The sequence below is a fragment of the Polyodon spathula genome, chromosome 16 (genome assembly GCF_017654505.1).
Source record: "Polyodon spathula isolate WHYD16114869_AA chromosome 16, ASM1765450v1, whole genome shotgun sequence".
NCBI classification, from domain to species: Eukaryota; Metazoa; Chordata; class Actinopteri; order Acipenseriformes; family Polyodontidae; genus Polyodon; species Polyodon spathula.
In genome coordinates this window covers 16840665-16861833 of record NC_054549.1, presented here as the reverse complement: position 1 = coordinate 16861833, position 21169 = coordinate 16840665, and the positions used below count along the sequence as shown (strand labels likewise).

The window sequence follows — 21169 nt, the reverse complement described above, 5'->3', positions numbered from 1 at the left end:
CTGGGTAAAGTGGTTCCTTAAAAAGACTTTGTTTTTCTGACGTATTACTTTCAGCTTCTAGGGAAGTGTTCTGGGGCAGGTTATCAGCAACTCTTCTCCATTCTTAGCTTGCAAATTTTGACAGACAGTACTACTTTGCAGATCATTTCCTTATCTGGACTCTGCCACACAGCTGCAGTAGAGAGAACAAGAACAAAGCTAAAGACAAGTAAAGGAAAACACAAAGTGAATGGAAAAGGGCTAAAAAGGTCTGCATTCTGTCTGTGCTATTCTTTCTGTAGCCAAGCTTATGGAAAATGCATATATCCTCAAATGTCTACAATGTTTATCAGGCATACTGTAATGGCTTAGCCATTACTCAGCCTATTGGATGGAAAGGGTTAGACATGAACCAGTCACGGTTTAAAAACATTCAACTAAAGAGCTCTCACATTGAGAGGTAGGTAAGTGTCTGACGTGGATGTCAGTATTATTAATTCACCAGCCACTAGGAGGAGATCCATTGCAATAATGTGGACCTGATTTGCAAAGTTTGAATAAATTCCTCATAATAAAACAAATCACTTTTTTGCAAATTCAGCAGATAACACAACTTTTCTGAGCAAAACACAACTTTGCATGAAAATTAAAATAAAAAAAAAACAGATTTACCTTTGAAATTGATTAAAGCAAGTAAATATCCTCATAATCTCATTGAAAACCAGACCCACAGTGTACATTTTTAGACATCTGGAGATACATTAACTAAAGTAACATAAGGTAGTCTATGACTAGTGCTAATCATAGTCTGTGAATCCAGCCAACAATCCAAACCATGCTCTCATAACGAAACACGTGCCGATTATAGCTGCAGAAACCAGGCTTCGTTATCATCGTGAGAAGACTGTGATTTTTATTTCAATGGGTATTGTTGATTTTTGATAAAGTACAAGTATCACAAAGCAAAGACTTGACAAGGCATGTGTAGTACAGTACACATTATGATCAGTAATCTGCACAGGGTCCACTCCCAGCTGGTACGTGATGTTTTTGGTACAGTTCCCATTTATAAACTCATTCACTTACCGCTAACATTTACCTTCTAGTATAATTCAATGGTTTGGGGCATTTTTCTCCAAATGCGCACATGCCACAGCTATAAAATTATTATGAACAGAAAACAGAAGACGAGATCTACATTTTGAGACCCATTTTGCCTGTATTTATCTTTTTTGTCTATTTTTCATCACTATTTAGATGATGAAGGAAACCTCAGAATTCAGCCAAACTGCCAAGTCAGCCTTATGTTTTGCCTACAAGTTTCCCACTTATTGTCCCCCCTGCAGTTGATGAAATGGACGTATGTCACACTTTACATTTTTCAATAGATATCAGTAAACCATGTGTCCACTTGTGATAACACCTGGTACTTACATTACACTATTTAGCCTTACGTTATTGGGAGTATCAGATTATGGGGATGTATGGAAGTGTCCTTTTGTCTGTACATATGTCCTGTGTGTGAGACATGCACATCTTGAAAACAGCTTATCTAATTTTGGTGAATCTTGGAGTACACATTCTTTAGTATAAGTTATTGATATTCATAGATGGGTCACACTTTTCAGGAAATGTTGCATAGCAATTACATATTATATGCTTTTGATTTACATCATGGTCATAACATTTTGTATCATGCTGAAGGGTCTAATTTTGAATTTAGCGAAGGATGTATCTTATTGACATATTTGTTGTATCCCAAAAGCAAAAACTAAACAACTTTTCACAACTCAGGTAGTGCCACAATATAGAGCTAAATCCTTGTCTTCCTCAGCAGGGCAGGCTGTTCAGCGCGGGGTGTGTTTCCCAGTGCCTGGAGATTGGATGTTCTCCAAAAGCAGTCTTTTTCTTTGTAGCCAGTTCCTGCCATTTACTGTACTTGGGCCAGATCTCCCCACAGTTTTCCTGCTGCATCCTGTGTTCAGCGTTCACAAGACTTCCTGTCGCGGGGACAATAGTCAGGAAACCTGCTCCCTGTGTGATGCAGAACTCGCAGACAGAACAAAAAGGTTAATTGTTCTAAACGCCCCCTTCCAGCAAAACGAACCACTCTGAGGCCTTGCATGAGGAGAGCTCTTTATTGTTGTATTGTCTAGCTGTCCCATATATGAAACTAGTGTGCAAAGACAAGGGATAAGCTACAGTGCAGGTGAATAAAAATATCTGGTAAGACTATTCTAACAATGCCTACAACATAGTACAGTACATGTGTGCTTCATTATACTACCTGGTTGGTTTCAGCTGTACCTCACTGGGATAACACGTTTTATTGGAGGATTTTACAGAATTGGGGATCACCCTGGGTTTCATCAATCACACATTTGAGGTCAACCCTTTTTGCCCTAAAAATAGGTGGCTAATAAAATGCAAGAAGATTATAGATTGCTTAATTCTTTACAAAACTGTGGTATCAGTTGTCAACCCTGTAATTTCAGTAGATAATTGTTTTATATTTTCCCCAGCTACTTTATACATATTTGTGTTTACTTTGATTCCCCGAGCTCTGAACATTGTTGTGATCAAGTCCACCCCACAGGGCTGAAGAACGTCTACCCTGATATATTCTAATTCAGGCACAGTGGCCAGTGCGTGTCTATTCTAGTTCAGGCACGGTGGCCAGTGTGTGTATATTATAGTTCAGGCATGGTGGCCAGTGCGTGTATATTCTAGTTCAGGCATGGTGGCCAGTGCGTGAATATTATAGTTCAGGCACAATGGCCAGTACACGTATATTCTAGTTCAGGCATGGTGGCCAGTGTGTGTATATTATAGTTAGGTTTCACATGTTTTGTCACAAAGTCAAATTTGAATACACTTTCCTATTTTATTTCCTGTGAAACTTTAATATGATTGTGATTTTTTTTGCAAGTGATTTATTTATTTATCTACTTCCAATAATACAGGTCCCTTTAAGGGGCAAAATTAATTTACAGGAGGCATAAAATGAAGCAACTCTTAAAGGAGTGACAGCAATATGTAATTGGTTCATAACAGCTTGTACAGAAGCTCCAGTGTGTTTGGGCATTTATACATGAGTGCACCAGACCGCCTTGTCTAGGTGTTATTGAGAGAAGGATGCTGGCTACAGGAGCACTATGTAACACATTTGGATTCCTGCTAGTGGTTCAGGAAAGTAGTGGATTCAAATAAAAATGCATGCAATAGAAACATTATACCCAGATGGAGTCTGCTTTGCAATACCAAATATGACACTGTCTTTGCAATGGACCCTGCAGGGGCTTGCTTAATATTGTTTGTTAGAGCAAATTGCCAGAAAAATCTTAACTCCCTTTCTGAGCTTTCTAAATGGCGGTACAGAGCAGATGGTCGGCATTAAACACGGTGCCAAGTCCTGCTGACGCTCATGTGAAACACAAGAGCAGTTCCATGATGATCAAATATTTAGGGTGGCAAATTATTACTATAAACAGTAATGGGTCACAATGCTTGCAGTGCCTTACATCCAATAAAAGCATTTGCTTTGGGATGATTATAAAAGTGTGTAATTCGATCAAGTTGACAAAACCTTTGTCTCATACCAGCTTCTGTACTTGCACTTTTCAATACTACCCCTTCCCATTTCAAGCTACTGTAGAAACGTGTATCTCATTTTCAACACTTTGCTACCTGTTCTTTTTAGGACAACATTCCCAACCCTACGTTTTTACACTGGTAGGTTAATATTTTTGTTATAAAGGCAAAGACAAAAAAACCCAGCTTAGTAGCAGTTAAATTATATATCTGAGAAGTTTTTGATAGCTCTGTATCATTAAATTGTTTTATACAGCATGTGAGATGAATAAATGCACCAGGTACAATATTTCAGGCTTAGGGAACAAACAGCATGTTTAATAAAAATAAAAAAAATACAACAAAACTTCCATCCATTTATCAGGAAGCTACATTCCAGGGCACTGCTTCACAATGATGACTGCAAAACCTCTGAATGAAATGTCTGCTGTAGCTTTAGCACCAGCGAACGCACCGACAGAAGTAATGCTGTAATCATCGCACAGTACCCGAAAGGTTAAAAATATTCACTTCAAATTGAGAATGTATCAGATTGCAGCCAAAATGCAATCCGAAATGACTATCGGAGAGTATGATAAATGATGAAAAATCAAGGCAGTTATCGTGTTCACCGTGTAGTGTAACAGAGAGACGGACGGGCCGACACCATAAGCTCATTAGGGATATTTTTTTTGGTATGACGACTCTAAATGCATGGATAATTTAGAAAAATTACGCATGTGTTTGGTTTGTGACGTCTGTTATGAAAGTTTATAGTAGTGTAAATGATTGAATAGCCTGTCGCAAGTGTTTATTTACTTGTCTTATAGAATTACTGTAGGTGATCTCAAGTTGCTGTCATTCTAGAGTGCAGCAGCAAATCGATGTGGCAAGCCTAATGATTACACCGTGTAACAATTATTATTATTATTATTTTTGTTCCTGGGTAGTAAGTGTTATTTCCTAATTGCTTATGCCTCAAAAGTGTAGAAAATGGCTATTATTCCCCACAAACTTTGCTTTTGTGACCAGGACAGGTAAATTTCAAAATATCACTATTTCCAATGAGAAAACGGGCGCTTTTGTGTCTTTTCGTTTACATAAAGTCAGAAAAAAACAACATATGAATCCAAATTAACATGTTTTTATACTAAAGTAATACAAAAATGACTACAACCGATTTAGAAGTGAGTAGTTTTTCGAGATTTACGATTATACTGTAAATTTACAGTATAAGGCAAGTAAATAAACACATGCGACAGGATATTCAATCACTCGAAATGGACATGAAGTGAAGTCCACTCAAAACCTAGAGCATTTTCACAGGAAGTCATTTTGAGATATCCTAAAATGATTTGGAGATAACTCTAAATGACCAGGATGTTATTTAGAGATAGCTCTAAATGACAGATACAGATGTCTGTAAATCAATTTGAGATATCTCTATTACATTTTTAGATATCTGAAAATGAAATTTAAGATATCTTCAAAGTTGTTTATTTACAGATATCTCCAATCAGTTTAAAGATGTCAGCAAATGATTTACTAATGTTTGAAGATTTCTCTAAATGATAATTTGGCTTGACATACAGACAGCTGTAGAGTAACTTTCGCACACCTGTCCAGTGCGCGTACGCGCGCGTTAGTTCACTCGGAGCACTAAGGCGTGCTCGCCCACGTGAAGGCTCTTCGCTTCAGAGGACGGGTCTGTGAACTTGGCTGCATCCATCTGCTAAGCTGCGGCACTCTCGGCTCGTCCTCGATTCAGCAGAAGTCTGTGCGCGCTCTGGTAGGTCGGAGCTGGTGTGGAAAGCAGAACATTGAAAAAAAAAGAATACATCTTTCGCCTGGAGCACACCACGCATTGGAAAAGAGCACCTTTTTAAAAGAACATTACAAATCACAGAGGTAAGTTATTTTTAAAAAGTTGTAGTTTTAGTGGTAGTTCAATGCATTTTTTTCTGTTCGCAGAGGAATGCAATGCAGTGATCTCTAGTTTCCCACGTTCCTCGGCAGCAAACGTGTTTGGATACTATGAAACAGCACGTTGTTTTGTTTACTTGTGTTTTTGATTTAAGCTTTAGAATAGTTGTGTATGTCAGAAACTACCGGTACGTTTGCATCTATAGAATATTTCTCGTTTTCGATGTTTTGTATTGCTAGTTTAATTACTACGACTTGTATAAGAAGACTTTATAACAATAATAATACTTGCCAGTCAATCGTTCAAGTTGTTTCTGAAGTTCAGTTTTGCATGAATGAGAAACTTGAGATATTTACTTTTTTTTTTTTTCTCCACATAGTGCTTTGAGCATTGTTTGTTAACATGAGTAGCAAGGGGGTAGACCGTACAAACAACAGGCTGTGTGAGGAATCGCATGCAATAATAGAAAGGGCTAGTTCACAGGATTGCAGAGGGATGCTGTTCAAAAAGGAAGTACAATTGCTAAAAAAAAAAAAACTTGGGAACGCCGAGGGGAAATTCCATTCTATAACAATAAATGAGATACCAATTTCAGTTGATTTTTTTTGGTATTCTAATACTGGAAGGGACACACAATTACTGAAAGTATCACTGAAAGAATCGTTTTATGTTTAAGACCGTGTTAGTATACAATTTGTACAGAGTTTGAGATTGGAAACGTTTTATTTGCTATTTAACAGAAGTGGTGTTTTGTATACTGTAAGTAACCTTTGATACAGTAAAACGCACAAGCACACATTGCATGGTTGCCTAATAGCAATACTCAAATAATAGCAATATTAGAGTAACAGGTGTAATCCTTATTGATACTTAATGCAGTGCATACAAGCGGGGTATTTTTTTTTTTCGAATTTTTGTGACGTTTTGGCTCCATGGCAGTTGAGCCGAAAACGAGCCGTGTTTCAGGTAGAGCACAGATATAATGTTACATTCCAGAGTGAAGCGGGTGCAATCAAGACAGCATTGATAGAGAGCCTTGGAGGATAGTGTGTGTCATATAATCTTCTAAGAAACGTTTGAGAAGAAGCGTTTGACCTGTTAAGACTAGCCCCTTCTTTGTAGATAAAAAGGGGATTAAATTTAATAGGACAGCATATAATTGTTTTTTAATGTTTCAGATTCTGCCACTTCACCATTCCATGAGCATAAAAAAGGTGTTTTCTGCTTTCTGTTCTAAACTGTACCCAGCTTCTATTTGAAGTTGTGACTGAAGTTAACTTTATCAGACCATTTTGGATTTTAATAAGCCCTGTACCCTGCCCCTTGTGTATTTCTGTCTGTCTGGAGAAGAAAGCAGGGTCATTATTTGTGTCGGTTATAGGTGCAGTGGACTGTTATGTTTAGTAATGTGAAATAATAATACAACAAAACAAACAAACTACATATTACCTCCCAGTAGGGAAACTGTGATTAATATGTGTGTGTATTTTTATATTTTGTTAATGTGAAAGCTTGTGACTTTTTTGATTTGATTTGAAAATGGGTATAAAGCTGCATAGTGGTGAGCAAGAAAACTAAGCTGCTTTTTATAGGGAGCCTTTCTCACATTAACCCACTGCAAGTGCTGATTGGTGTCATTAGCTAAAGGGCTTGGTTGATAACCCCGCTGGGCTAATCTGAAGCCAGCCTTACTCCCCAGTGTTGTTCTGACCCCCGCCTTTCCGTGGATCGCTCCCACACAGCTGCACTCCTCCTGAATTGCCAGCAGACAGTGCTGCATGTCGTGGAAACAGATCGGGAGATGCCAGGGTGCTCTAGTCCTGAGGGTGCTCGCTGTCAAAGCCACAGTGGAAGCATGCAGATTGCATTGATCTTAGGTTTCAAATTACTAATCGTATTTGTGTGTTCTGAAGTTAGGCTTTAGGAATTGTTTACCTCGTAGCCTAGCGATGTTCACCCCGGCCATTTTAAAATGTGTCTCTTTGGGAAGACCTGAACTTTTTCAGCATGTTAAAGTTCAGCCTAGCCTAGGATAATAAATGCAATTGTGTCTCATTCTGAAAATACGAACAAGGGCATAGCTACTGTATTAGTATATTTAATTAGTTTAAGGATACAGGTCGTAAGAACGTTTATGAATGTGAGAGGTTTAAAGGGTCCCATTGATTTACTGTAAACAACATGGCTCGCTAACCCATCCCATACACTCACACTGTGTAAAGAAGTGTCTCATGCCCTTTGTCTCCACCTGATGTTCCACTTTTTTTTCTCAGTGCTGTGCTTAAAGCACTGGTTCTCAAACCATGATTTTGATAGCCTCAGAGTGCAGTAAAGAAAAATAAAGAAAATCTAGACATGCATAATGCTACTTCACATTTCTCTTCATGTATCTCTATAATAAGGCCAAAACTTTTCTCATTTAAAAACACTGCATCCCCTCTCAACTCTGTACTGGATCTTAATTCCCAGGCCCTTCTAATAATAATCTGGTGACACAAATCTGGTGTTTTGATAGATTTTAATAGGTTAATCGATCATATAAATTGTTATAAATGAATACAATACCTAAGCTGAAGTACATTACTAATGCAATGAAGTTAAATGCAAAAAATACTTTCACTTTTTTTTGTTCCATTCACATGCTACATAATTCTCAGCTAAATGTAAAACTGTAACATTCCAGAATTGGCCCACTGAATTAACTGTAAAGCAAGGGTTGTCAGACAGTAGTTAAACATGCATTTGTTCTTGTGTGTATTTCGGGCAGAAACAGTACAAAAGTAAACATAACATTGTTTTTTATGTTTGTTTGTTTTGTTGTTTTTTTAATCCCTGCAATTGTAGTTTCTTTTCAAAAAGCAATAGAATTACTGATCTTTTTTTTTTTAGCTGTACACACAAATGAAAACTCATATTTAACTCTTCAAGAAGTAAATGTGGAAAAGAAGGGAATTGTACAAAGAAAAAAAAAAACTCCCCGTTTAGTTTTTTGTTTAGTGCAAGGCAAACCACGTTGTGATACGCAGTTCATATATCTATAAACTATGTGAGTTATGAATTCAGGTGCAGCAATATTCGTTCAAATATTGAGATATTATTTTCATTGGTGAGGTAAAACTATTACTCCATACCTCTGTTTTCACGTCGCGCTTCTAAAGCCTGCCCTCGTTGATCAACCAATGAGCGCTGACACAGAGTGAAAGAGCCAAAATAAAATCTGATCAGAATGAAAGCTGGACCGATGCATTGCAGTGATTATACTGACGTTGATGCTGGCCAATAGCAGCTAACAGAAACAGAAACAGTATGAGGAATCACCAACTGCGCTGAATGAAAGCTGATTATAGTAAAGGTTGACTAAGAGAGGCGTTTCTGGGGGGCTGCTGTAGCATTTGAGAAACGTTGCCTTAAAGTATAACTTTTGTCAACTTTCTCCAAGGCTACAGTGGCCTTTTTGAATTGTGGGGACCAGAATTTGACACCGTATTCTATAGTAAGTAGGGTCTCACTAGTGCATCATACAACCTCATCATCATAACCTTCGTTGTACTCTGCACTTTTGACTATATAACCAAGAATTCTGTTTGCCTGAGTAATGAGTTTATTACAACACCCAGGCAATCCTCGTGATGGGCCTATTCTAGTTCTGCAATGCCCATTTGGATTTTGAATTCTGCGTTCTATGACGTCACCCTCTTGGGTGTTCCATGAGAGCCTCAGTCTGCACGCACATCAGTTCTATGACGTCACTCTCGGATGCTCCATGAGAGGCTTCAGGCTGCACGCACATCAGTTCTATGACATCACTTCTCAGATGTTCCATGAGAGCCTCAGTCTGATCGCACATCAGTTCTATGACGTCACCCTCTCAGATGCTCCATGAGAAGCCTCAGGCTGCACACACATCAGTTCTATGACATCACTTCTCAGATGTTCCATGAGAAGCCTCAGGCTGCACGCACATCAGTTCTATGACGTCACTCTCAGATGCTCTATGAGAGCCTCAGTCTGATTGCACATCGGTTCTATGACATCACTGAGAGGCCTTAGGCTGCACGCATATTAGTTCTGCTGAGCGCTCAAACGAAGACGGTTTGAAAGTTTGTGGGGAATTAATTGTATTACATTTTGCAACACTTTTTAAAATGTCGACAGACAAAATCCTGACAGTAGAAGACTTGCCCCCTGAGGTAACAGGGGCAGCTAAAGAGAAAAAAGGCTCAAAAACTTCTGTCCCTGGCCTTTGAAGCAAAAATAATCTGATTTTCTGTTGGTACTTCAGTTGGATATACTGGACCAGGAGCTATTGAAACCTCTAGGGGTTTAATATTGAGACTGCCGTTGCCATGCTCTCAACTGAATACAGGTTTTTCCCTTCGGGAGAGGGATGTAAAGAAGTGCAGGAGAGTATACTAACTTTGAATAACCTGGGCTGCAGTGTCCAGTGCTCCCCTGAGTTTGGAATCATCTGCAAATGTAACAATATTACAGTGTGTATCTTGGTCTAAGTCACTACAGTACAAGTATGTGTTCACTGTTCATAATACTGTTGATTTGAACCAGCCCCTTGAACGTCTTCTTTCCCAAGCAAAATCCTTTCACATGGATCTGAAACGGCACATTCCTTTCATAGCTTTCATATATAATGAGTTCTTTTCCCTAGGGAATCGTATAGAGGAAACACACTCCAGCTGTTTCATGGTTTCTGACAGAGCGTGTGAGAGAGCTGAGATGAACTGTAACACTTCCTGCCCAATCTCTCCTCTACCATGTAGCTGCCAGGGAGCGCATTTTCCAGCAGTTTTTAACTATTGCGGCTCACTAGTGTCTTGTGACAGGTGCAACTGTACAGTTGTAAGTCTCAGAATGCTTCCACGGGTTGGGTCCATCATAGAATAAACAAAGATGTCCACACAACGCCAGTCACAGTCAATTTGATCCTGTTGTATTTGCTTACTGTCGGGATTGATAGAGATCGGTCCTGCATACTGAATTTTGAGGTGCTCCTGGCTAGTTGACTACCAATCAAAATGTGTCCACACAAAAGGAATTAGGGAGGATTATATGTACAACAGTAGGCTACCGACTGTAGTTTTTAAATAAATAAAATCACAACCAGAAGTACCGAACCATATGAACATAATCATTTTAAAAGGATGACTCTTGAGCGTTTTAGGAATCTCTTCTTTACAGTAAAAAATAATTGGTTTACATTTACTTTTACATTTATAAATGCAATTTTAACTTTTAAGTCTACACAAAGTACCTCTGAAGAAATTATTCAGAATAGTCAACAAGTGAAATGTATAGTATTTTCTGTTACGTTTCTGAAAGTGGGTCTAGCGATACAGTAATGTCACAATGCAGTACGTACTGCAAATAAACAGTTTGCAGTACAGTGTGTATCACAGTACGTGTGATGGGCCACTTGCATGAGGGACAGTAAGATCAAATGATCAATCATTTAATAACTATGTATTTTGTTAATTTGCATAACTGTAAATGTACCAGTCAAATTACTATATGTATTTTACAATGTTAAATAGATTATAGCAATATGAAATATACAATGCAATTTCTAAAAAAAAAAAAAAAAAAAAAATGCAGATTTATAAATTGCATGCATTTTTTAAAATAAAGATTTTCAAAGTCTATTGGAACCTGCTTGACTTCATTTTTTCTGCACATTGACCACATACCATCTGCTATTGGTAAGATAGTAGACAAGCCCTGTTTGACCGTGGCCGTGGACCATGTCTGGTTGAACCCAGTTTAGTTCAGAAATATCTGTGCTTCCTTGAGCTCCTCTATTCCATTGTTTGGACTGAGTGGGGTTTTCCCTAATGGTCTGGGGTCATGGGGAAAATATGGATGGTCAGTATTGATTATTTTATCGATCTTAAGTTTTCAGGAGCCATAAAAACAGCGTACCTGCTGGAGGAATTTATTAAGCCAAAAGGCAGACTGTCCGAGATGATCTTGTTTCACCTTAGATTCCATTAAGTTTGCTTTGTCAGTGATGGAGATAGTAGGGGTACTTGTCTGTCTGCGCATAAGCATTTCTTAAATAATCAGTGATGATGAGATGGCACATTCTACATCCTACTGTAATTATTAGAATATACAGTACTTTGGAAATGTGTGCTTTGTTAGTGTAAAAAAATCTTCTGAAGCTTTGTACTTTTAAAACATTGTTAACTTGCAAAATGTTTCTGTTTTTTGTAACTCCTTGTCATTTGTTATTTACACAGGGAGAGTTTAACATGAAGGTCAAGATGGACTGTAGCCCATCTGCTATCCTGTGACAGTTCCCATGGTAGCTTTTTGAACCGTGTGTCCTCTCCAGTGCATGGGGAAGGGGGTTCTCAAGCCCAGCCCAAACCGGGTCAGCTGTATTATTGCTCTGCAGTCCTGAATCGCACAGACCAGGGCTGGGAAGGATTCACTCTGGGACGCAGACATAAGCGCCCAATCGGCTCACAGGCATTATTCGTCTCTCCATTCCCTGTGGGAGTGTAGCCAGGAAACAAACATTCCTAAATATCCGGTCATCGCCTTTATTTAGCCTCTCAATACACAGTGGTTCCTTATGGGTCTGGGATCATGGGAACACAAGCATGGCCAGTATTGATTGTGTTTTAGCCCACAATAAATTACTTTTTCAGGAACCAGCTAAGGCATACCTGATAGGAATTTATTAAGCTGAAAGACACCTCGCCGGATGCACTGTTATCTTTTCTTGCATTCCATTATTGAGGCGTGCTAACCAAGGCTTTTGTTCTTTTACTTGTCTTCATTAAAAAAATGGTTGTGCACTGAGTGTGTTTGTCCATCTGTCTGTCATTATGACGTGTGGACACGATAACTCCCTTGATTTTCATCAAACCTCTACCATACACTCCTAGTCTCCTATAGGCGTTTCGGATTGCCTTTGGCTAGAATGTGTTTGATACAGTTGTTTAACCTTTCTCTTATTGGTACATGACCAAATGTGCCCCACATTAACTAGCTCAGCGATTGTTTTTGGTGACATTTGAAAAACATTTCTAAATCAATCAGACCTTTTGACCTGCAGTACTGCAAGTGATTGGGTAGCACAAAGCGGTGGTTTAATTGTTATGATCTGTAGCGCTACACATCCAGTATTAACATTTTTAGGTAAGTATAATACCCCGTTTTCTCTGCTGGTCACGGCCCTAAAAAAAAAGGCTTTGGCAAACACAGATTCAGTTGAACGCCACAACTGTGCCAGGACAATATTTAAAAAAATAAAATAAAATAATAATACTTTGGACGGAATACAATAAGGTAAAAAACAGATAAACATTTTTGTTTTCTGAACAATTATTATTTTATTAAGGGTGTTTTGAGTTGGTGGCTCGTGAATGAGCTGCAGTGTTCTTTCAATACCACCACCCATTGCTCAGGCAGTTTTTTGTTTCTGAATGTTGTACTGCTACAGATTTCTCTTAAAACACAGCACAGCACTATCCCACAATCCCCCAGTGACCTTTTGATGCTGGATATGAACTTCCTAGGTTGGCCTCCTTTGGGGGGAAAAAGCACCGAAACTCATTTTTTCTTGGCCAGGGCCACTTTCCTTAGTAGGAGGAGCGCTGTTTCACATGTGACCTCAAATGTCTTCGGTACTGATCGACTTCAATAACAGAAACAAGGAAGTAATAGCTTTTTCTTTGTATTTTGCATGCACATCTAAACTCTTGCACGTCTCTCAAAATGTGAGTGTCTTTTTCAAGTTACATCAGGTAAAAGACATTTAACATGACTAAAATAAAGGAATCTGGAATTGCCCTTTAACAGCACATTCATCACATACAAGAAACATGGTTTAATAACTCTCCGGTTGTAGCGGTGTGTTTATATCCTACAGTTTCGTGTCATTGAAAAGGCCGCACATTCTTGAAACGTGAATTTTTCATAAGAACTTAAGATGGAACATCTATGAATGAGAGGAGACCGTTTGGTCCGTTGGTGCTCGCCCAGTTCCTTGTTGCTGTTTGATCCCAAAACCATCTAGTTGGGTCTTTAAAGGATCCCAGTTATTCTTCATCAACAGTATAGCCTGGCAACCCATTTCATACACTGTCCATGCTGGGTAAAAAAAAGAAATAAAACAATGGTGTCCTACCAATTCTTCTATTTTTGAACTGTATCCTTTGTGCCCTCTGTCTGTGAGTTTATTGTATTCATGGATTCGGTGGTTCAGCTGGTGAAGGCGTGGCTACATGGCATGCAGGGTGAGTCATAGTTAGGGCAGCGAGGTTTGGGGCCTGGCTGTGCAAAGCTGCCTCACTTTGTTGCCTGTCCACAGAGAGCGTCTCCTTGGCTCTGCCAGTCTTTGCTGGGGATTCCACAGGGAGCGTTTCATTGGCTCTGCCAGCTGTTATGCCACCCAATATAGAGGTATATAAAAGCAGGTCTGAAATGTTTGTTTGAGGAGAGTGTGCATCATGTGAAAAGACCCTATGTGGAACAGTTACTGGTGGTCAAGACTGGCCTGTGGCAGGAATAGCAGCCCAGACAAAATAACAGCGTTTTAAGAGCTTTCTGTGGACTTTTAATAAATTACAAATCTCTATATCAAATCAAGTATTGTATTCCTCTAGGTATTGGGCTTGTTGCATTGAAATTAGCAGCCAGGTGAGCGGACATTAACACCGGCAATACCGTCTCAAGAGCAGGACCCATTTCAGAAGCAAGGTTGTGTTCTGAACTGCAGTTACTTCTGCAGAACTCAGCTGTGCACTCTGATTAGTGCCAGTCTTGATGCTCCCAGTTGTTGCTGTCCCCATCACGTCGTCACCACTCTGTAGATTGATTGGCAAGCTGCTAATTCACAGGGTTTAGGGCCCACGCACCTCCCTTAGCCCATGTAGTTTGTATTCTAAAGTGCTGGAAGTAAAGAAATGATCCCTGAGGCTACAAAACCTAAATGAGCTGTCGCCATGGCAACTGACAGTAGGCAGCAAAGTTGTAAACATCAAACCTAGAATTCAGCTTGTAGGTCCCACTGAACTTTCAGACAGCAAGTGGTGATAATAATGTGCTTGTCAAGTGAAATCATTAAACAGTAAATAACATTATTTTTACTCATCCTTGTTAAAGAGATTGCTACGAGCAAAACAGTCATACCTCTTAAAGGATGTGTACTTCTATCCTGCACTTCTAAGTCTCAAATGTCCAATTTTGAAAAAAAAAAAAAAACTCATTGTAGTAAACTTGTATTTGTATTTTTAAATGTGATATATGGAACTACACTTGATTTTAAATAAATCTCTGTTTGCAAGCCATGCTTTCAGTTAGGGTTGCACTTGCTTGGTCATTTCCCCTGAAGGATGAAATTGTCCCCACCCCTATTCCTTTCCGTTTTGATTGACATGCGTTCAGCCAGTAACATGCTGTGACCCATAAGAGACTGCTGAGGCGAAATGACTCGGGATGTTCAAGTGCAAACAAATAGAAACTGAAGTCTTCTTTTAACCTACCAGATACCCTGTTAATAAAAGATAATACATGTGCTCTGTGACTTGTATTTCTTTCAAAACTGCACATTCCAGACCTGTTTAGCAAGCCTAATGGAGGTGCACAACAGTTCAATTTTATGGAATTATTTTGTTGGCTACAATCGCAACTGGGAGGACTACATCTTATAAAATCAGTCTTTTGAGACCACATGAAATGTGTGCTAGCTTTCCACATTGCATTGTGGGTATTATGTGCTGTAAGTGGCTGTCATGCTCGGGGTCCCTGTGCTGCCAAATGTCTTGTCAGCTGCTGTTGGGTTTTTATTAATATGATTGTATTATTATTTTCTCTAATGATTCCCTCCTGAAATGTGAATAAAACAATGGCAAACCAGTAATTTTAACGTTCATCACATTTTATTATACAAACTGTTATAACATAGTAATTAAGATTAAACAATAACATATCAAACAAGGAAATCGACATTATTCAGGGTTCAAGGTTCATGCTACTTTGTTCCAGTGATTAATATTACCTACTGTATTGTAGACCAATATATGAAATTGTGACAACTTCAAAACATATTCGTGTACAGTTGATAGCATAATACAGAACAAACACAATATTCACTCGTCTGGACAACCTCCGCCCACCCCCCCCGCCAAGTTAGAATGTTGCTGTTGGAAACACAATGAGCTAATCTTCACTTCTAATTTAGGTGTATAAGTCGTACCAGTGTATAAGTCGTACCCCACTTTTTGAGATAACAATTACAGGAAAAAGCGTATAGGTCATACCGGTGTATAAGTCGCTCACCTTTTTTAGTACCCCCTAAAAATACCTAGAAAATAGACTTATACAAAGGTTTTTACAGTATGTATCGGCTCTTCTTCGGGTGTAATGTGTGCCTCGCATTTCTGTTTCTGTGCCAGAGCCTTTTGACACATACAGTGTGGTTGTGTCAGCATCTTGCTGGCTTATCTGCAGGTTATGCATACCGAACTCTTAAATGTAAGCATCTTGTTTAGCACACAAGGGTGGCATCCATACTGGTTATACAAAGCAGAGGTTTTACAAATGAATAATTGTAGCAATGTGTTTTCAAACACATACACGTTATACAAGTTCCAAAACTTAACCCTTAGCGGTCCATTTTTTCAGCGCTTGTCAGGCGAGTCGGGTCCAATTTATTTTCATACGCGCTGTTTAAAATATATATTTTCAGGTTTAAAAGGCATTGAATTGCAAAAGGACACTCAGTACTGCACCTCCAGCCAATTTCGTTTTTGTGACTTGGTGATTTTTTTTAAACAAGCATAAAATGAAGAAAAACTAGCCTTTTAATTTGTTCAATACCTTTTATTAGGCATATGCTTTGGAGCCATTTTCCCACTCTTCCAATCGTTGTTATTAGGGCTGTAGCATTGTATTATGGTGTTTTCTTTACATGAGAGATTGCTTGCATTGTAACAGAGGTATGTATTGCTTGCATGCGATACTAAAGCAGAAGCACAACATTCAGCATTGTGGTTCTGTACACCCAGTAGTTCTTGCCTGAAGAATATGTGTATTTAATAGTTGACTACAGTATATTGTCTCCCTAACACATTTCTTTTTGGTCGTTTAACAATATAGCCCTTCATTAAATAATGATTTGATCTTATTATGCATCATACAAGTACAGCAGCCCTTCAATTATCGCATGTATCATATTGTGATATTACTGTATCGTTCCACCCCTACAGGTATTATGTAGGTGTTGTTGTGGGCTTAAATATATATTTCATGGATTCTTTGCTGTCATCACTATTATAAAATTGTTGCTGTGTGCAAAAAGATTGGCAACCACCCGTAATCTACCCATGTACTCTAATACAGTATGCGTCCAACCTTGCCTACACACATGCCAGTACATCCATGCTTCTTACAAAGCATGTCATGTTTAATCTGTGAATCTTTCAGAATGTTTGAAGTATTTCCAGACGTTGAAGCTTAGATTCGTTCTTTTGGCTTTTGAAGTACTCTACCCTTAGATTTATTTTATTCTATTTATCAGGCAGCGCTTTTACTCGTCCTGTTGCCTGTCCTTTCCATCCTGTATCTGATCTATCTTCTCAGGCCTGTTTTATTTCATGTTTCAGAATTCTACAGTAGCTGTGTCTGATTGTCTTCCCATGTCCCTCAGGATTAACACTTTTGTTTCCATTTCCAGATAAAAAATAAGAACATTTGCACAATCCTTTACTATGCTTACTATGCTCATAATTGTGTGTTGCTTTTTCTGTCTCAAGACAGTGGGAGATGTGTGAATGAGTCCCTGGGAACATACCCCCTAATAAGAATGCTTGTTGAAAATTGCCTAGATGACAAAGTGACTCAGGAGAGTGCAATAATCAATCTCTCTCTCTCAAAGTACAAATCTGTAAGAGGTACCTCCTGAATGTACAGTATCTTGGTGGGAAATATAACTTGCCATATCACTCCTAGTTTATATTAGGGCTTATTTATATCGCCTTATAAATTGTACTTTTCTTTTGGTATATAACATGCTAGGGTTCAATCCAGGCTTTAAATCCAAACACAAATTGTTAACAAATTGTTTTGCTGCTCTTCATGAGAGTGCAGATAATTCCTGCACTACAGCACTTCACTTTCTGTATTGCAGGTTCTGTGACCGTGGCAGATCTCTGCGTTCAGTGCATCCCATACTTCTGCTCTACGTATTCATTCATTAAAACTTTCTTTTCATCTTGTTTGTTGTGCTGCTCAATCAGAAGTTTAAACGGAGGGCAATTTTTTGTCCTTCTCTAATCAAAGGATGCACATTTAGAATCTGTGATTGTCTAGAACAAAGTTGAATTAGATCATACCTGAGCTGCGTGTTCTGGTGAGTGGTGCAATTTGCAGTCCCAGAGAAAACACTACAGCTGTATGACAGGAAAGGATAAAAAAAACAAAAACATCCTACTAAATCTTAAACCAAACTGACAGTTTAATCCTTACGTGGCTGTCAAAGTAATATTTGTACCGTCAACATCAGGAAGTATGAGTAATTAAATCATAGATCACGGGGAGGAAGTTGCCTTATGTTTGGGTCTGGGTTACTGTGCATGGAGTTGCGATTGATTCACGATTCACTATCAGTGAATAACAGTAGGTTTAATGTCATTTATGGATTTTTTTTTTTTTACCATAGTTTTGAGTTTGATTGGCAGCTTAATGCAGCCTACCTGTAAAGTGTTTGCATGTTTAATAATGGTATAGACTGTCCTCCAGCAATTCTACAGGGATGCAGACTGGGGTAGGGCATTGGTTACCGGTTTTAGACCCTGTGAGTTCTATGCAAAAGAGCAATTTGTATTCCAGCTCAAATGGACCCCTTATGTCAATTTATTTTTATTGGAAAGCCCTGGAAATGTTAATACTACTGTATCCACCACTTGCACCATCCAGGATTATATCAGGCAGCCGTTCGTTTGTTATTTGCCATTCCCATTAATTTCAGTAACAAATGCATTGTTTATACTGTGTTAAGCACGCCATATATTTTGTGCAAACTCAGCTGTTTGGATCTCGTTATGTGCCATTCACATAGATTTAAATAACAAAAGCACTGCTTATTACTGTAGTAATCACTCTTAATAATCTACCTGTCAGCTGCTTTCAACTTCTTCCCTTGGTATTCACATAGATTTCAGTATAAAAAAGGCAGCACATTACTGTAGTAAAAACCTAACAGATCGATTAATCAGCTGTTTGCACCTCCTTACTGAGCTGTACTGTACCTTATACATCCCTGTACAGAGTGTCGTGTTTTCAGCTCTGACTGCAACAGCAAGCCTGGCTGAAAAGAGAAAAGCGATGCGCATCAGCATGAAAATTCAGTGTAAATAAAATGTCTCTGTTAGATGCTGTGTGCTTGCTAAAGCATGCTTGAAACTCTGTCAGTCAGCAAACAATGCAATGTTGCTTCAAAAAAGCTGGGGTTTCTGTAGTTGAGGAGGAGAGTGCTGACGAAAATACAACCAAAACTGAAACTCTGACAACACCAGAGGGGATGTCGGAGGAAGACTTCTCAATTGTGTCACCTTGGCGACCAGGAGGCTCTGCCTGAAACAGACACCGATGACGTAAGCGTGCGGGCTGTGCTTTAAACACTGTGGCGTGCTGTGGAGCAGCATCCGGATATAAAGCCGAATTGAGTTTTTTTTTTTTTTTTTTTTTTTTTTTTAAACGCTGGCAAAGTTTGCGGTCTATACTTGTAAAAACAGACCGTCCAGGTGCATATCGCAGAGTTCTTCGCTGGAAACAATTTGCAGTAATGTAGCCTACCTGTACTGTACATTTCCTTGCATATACTTTTTATTACATTCATAAATTTTAATACTTTTTTTTTTTTTTTATTGGTAATTCGTGTCTTAGTAAAGATTTTTAACCGCATTGACGTGTGTTTGTTTTGTTTACTGTACTGGTGATTCAGGGGCATTTTGAATGTCAGGTTATTGTGTGGGTGTTTATACCGCCCATCGCTTACTGCGGGTGAATCATGTTCACACAAACACGCCTGTTCTAAGAGGTGGCGACTGTAGTAGTAAAATGAAGTCAAAGTTAATGCAAAGGCTCACTTTTACCATTTGGGAGACTTGATTTTTGTTTCCATTCACAGCACCTACACTGGAACCCTTTTCCTCCATCTCTTGTGGTTTATGTTTCATCCTTCACAAATGCAGGAAGCATCTCCCCAGGACTGGGTCCTCTTGAGCTGGAATGTCCAAACTGATAGTACCTCTAATATTAAATGTCCAACCTCTAGTTTCCCTTCAGTGGTCTAAGCTTACCACTAGTTGCATCACAATCCGACATGTCTGTCTACGGTACATTTATCCTATGTGGTTTTTAAGCAAAGGAGTTGGGTTTAAGACATGAACTGTAGAACATTTTATTTTTTGGGGGAACAAAAAAAAATAAATCACAGTTCACAGAATGGGCAGTGGCACTTCCAATCAGATGCCTTGCTCACTAAATATCTTGGCACCCCTGACCTATAGTAAAACTCACAATCCAAAACACATTTTAAAAGATCTTTTAAAGAAATCTGTCCCACTGCAGTGATACCCCAGTATTATCAAGCAAGAAATGCGATTTATCTTCATTCCGAATTTTTTTTCATTAAGTTGAACCCTTGCATGCACTTCAAGCGTATACAGAACTGTACATTTCCTAATTTACATCCGAGGAGATTCTTCAGCGTGGTGGAGGTGAATGAAATGCAGGTCAAGTGATTGTGACTGCCTCAGTGCTGTGATCGCATTTGTATGCCCTACCGTGCTGTGGCAGGATCTTTGCACCATTGTACCTTGCGTGTCATAAATGCAAAAACAAGTCTAAATCAGCATGAAGCTGCCTTTGCAGTATTATTGGCTTTAGCAATACAATCTTTTGCTGTTTTGTCCGATAGCTTTGCGGCTAAGGATGCTCCGGCATTCGGTAATGCGATCCTGGGACTGTTAACACTCATAATCGTAACTAACTTGTGTACACATGTTCCTCTGTTCACTACCCTAAGCATTTGTGGTGCACTTAATCAAATTGTGCATTTCAACATAGTGAATATGCTGAAGTGCTTACTGGATTGGAGACCTAATCAATAATATTTTATGTTATAAAGAATGGGAGGATTTAGAGAACAGAGCTACGCAAAGCTCAAGTGGCAATATGTGCGTCTAATATGTACATCAGTGCTCTACGGGTACGGTATGATCAATTACTGTAATGCACACCTGACCAGCCTTGCATAGCTGGTGTGCTTTAATCGACATATAATATATAGCTCTGGAAAAAATTGAGACCACTGCAAAATTATTAGTTTTACTATTTCTAGGTATGTGTTTGGGTGAAATGAACATTTTTGTTTTATTCTATAAACTACTGACAAAATATTGTCATTTAGAGCATTTATTTGCAGAAAATGACAACTGGTCAAAATAACAAAAAAGATGCAGTGTTGTCAGACCTCGAATAATGCAAAGAAAATAAGTTCATATTCATTTTTAAACAACACAATACTAATGTTTTAACTTTGGAAGAGTTTAGAAATCAATATTTGGTGGAATAAATGATTTTCAAGCACGGCTCTCATGCATCTTGGCATGCTCTCCACCAGTCTTTCACATTGATGATGGGTGACTTTATGCCACTCCTGGCGCAAAA

The 21169-nt window shown here is 38.8% G+C and overlaps 1 protein-coding gene across 4 annotated transcripts in view; it reads left to right on the top strand.

The window, feature by feature from the left end:
* The window catches only part of LOC121328580 (kazrin-like), a 295129-nt gene that overhangs the window by 31543 nt on the left and 242417 nt on the right, over positions 1 to 21169 (top strand). Inside the window, exon 1 of one of the 4 annotated variants that reach the window (XM_041273348.1) lies at positions 5117 to 5457. The exons of the other annotated variants lie outside the window; for them this stretch is intronic. The gene's annotated coding sequence lies outside the window, so the exon portion shown is untranslated. Of the gene's footprint in view, positions 1 to 5116; positions 5458 to 21169 lie in introns of those variants that run through there. 4 annotated transcript variants of the gene reach the window in all.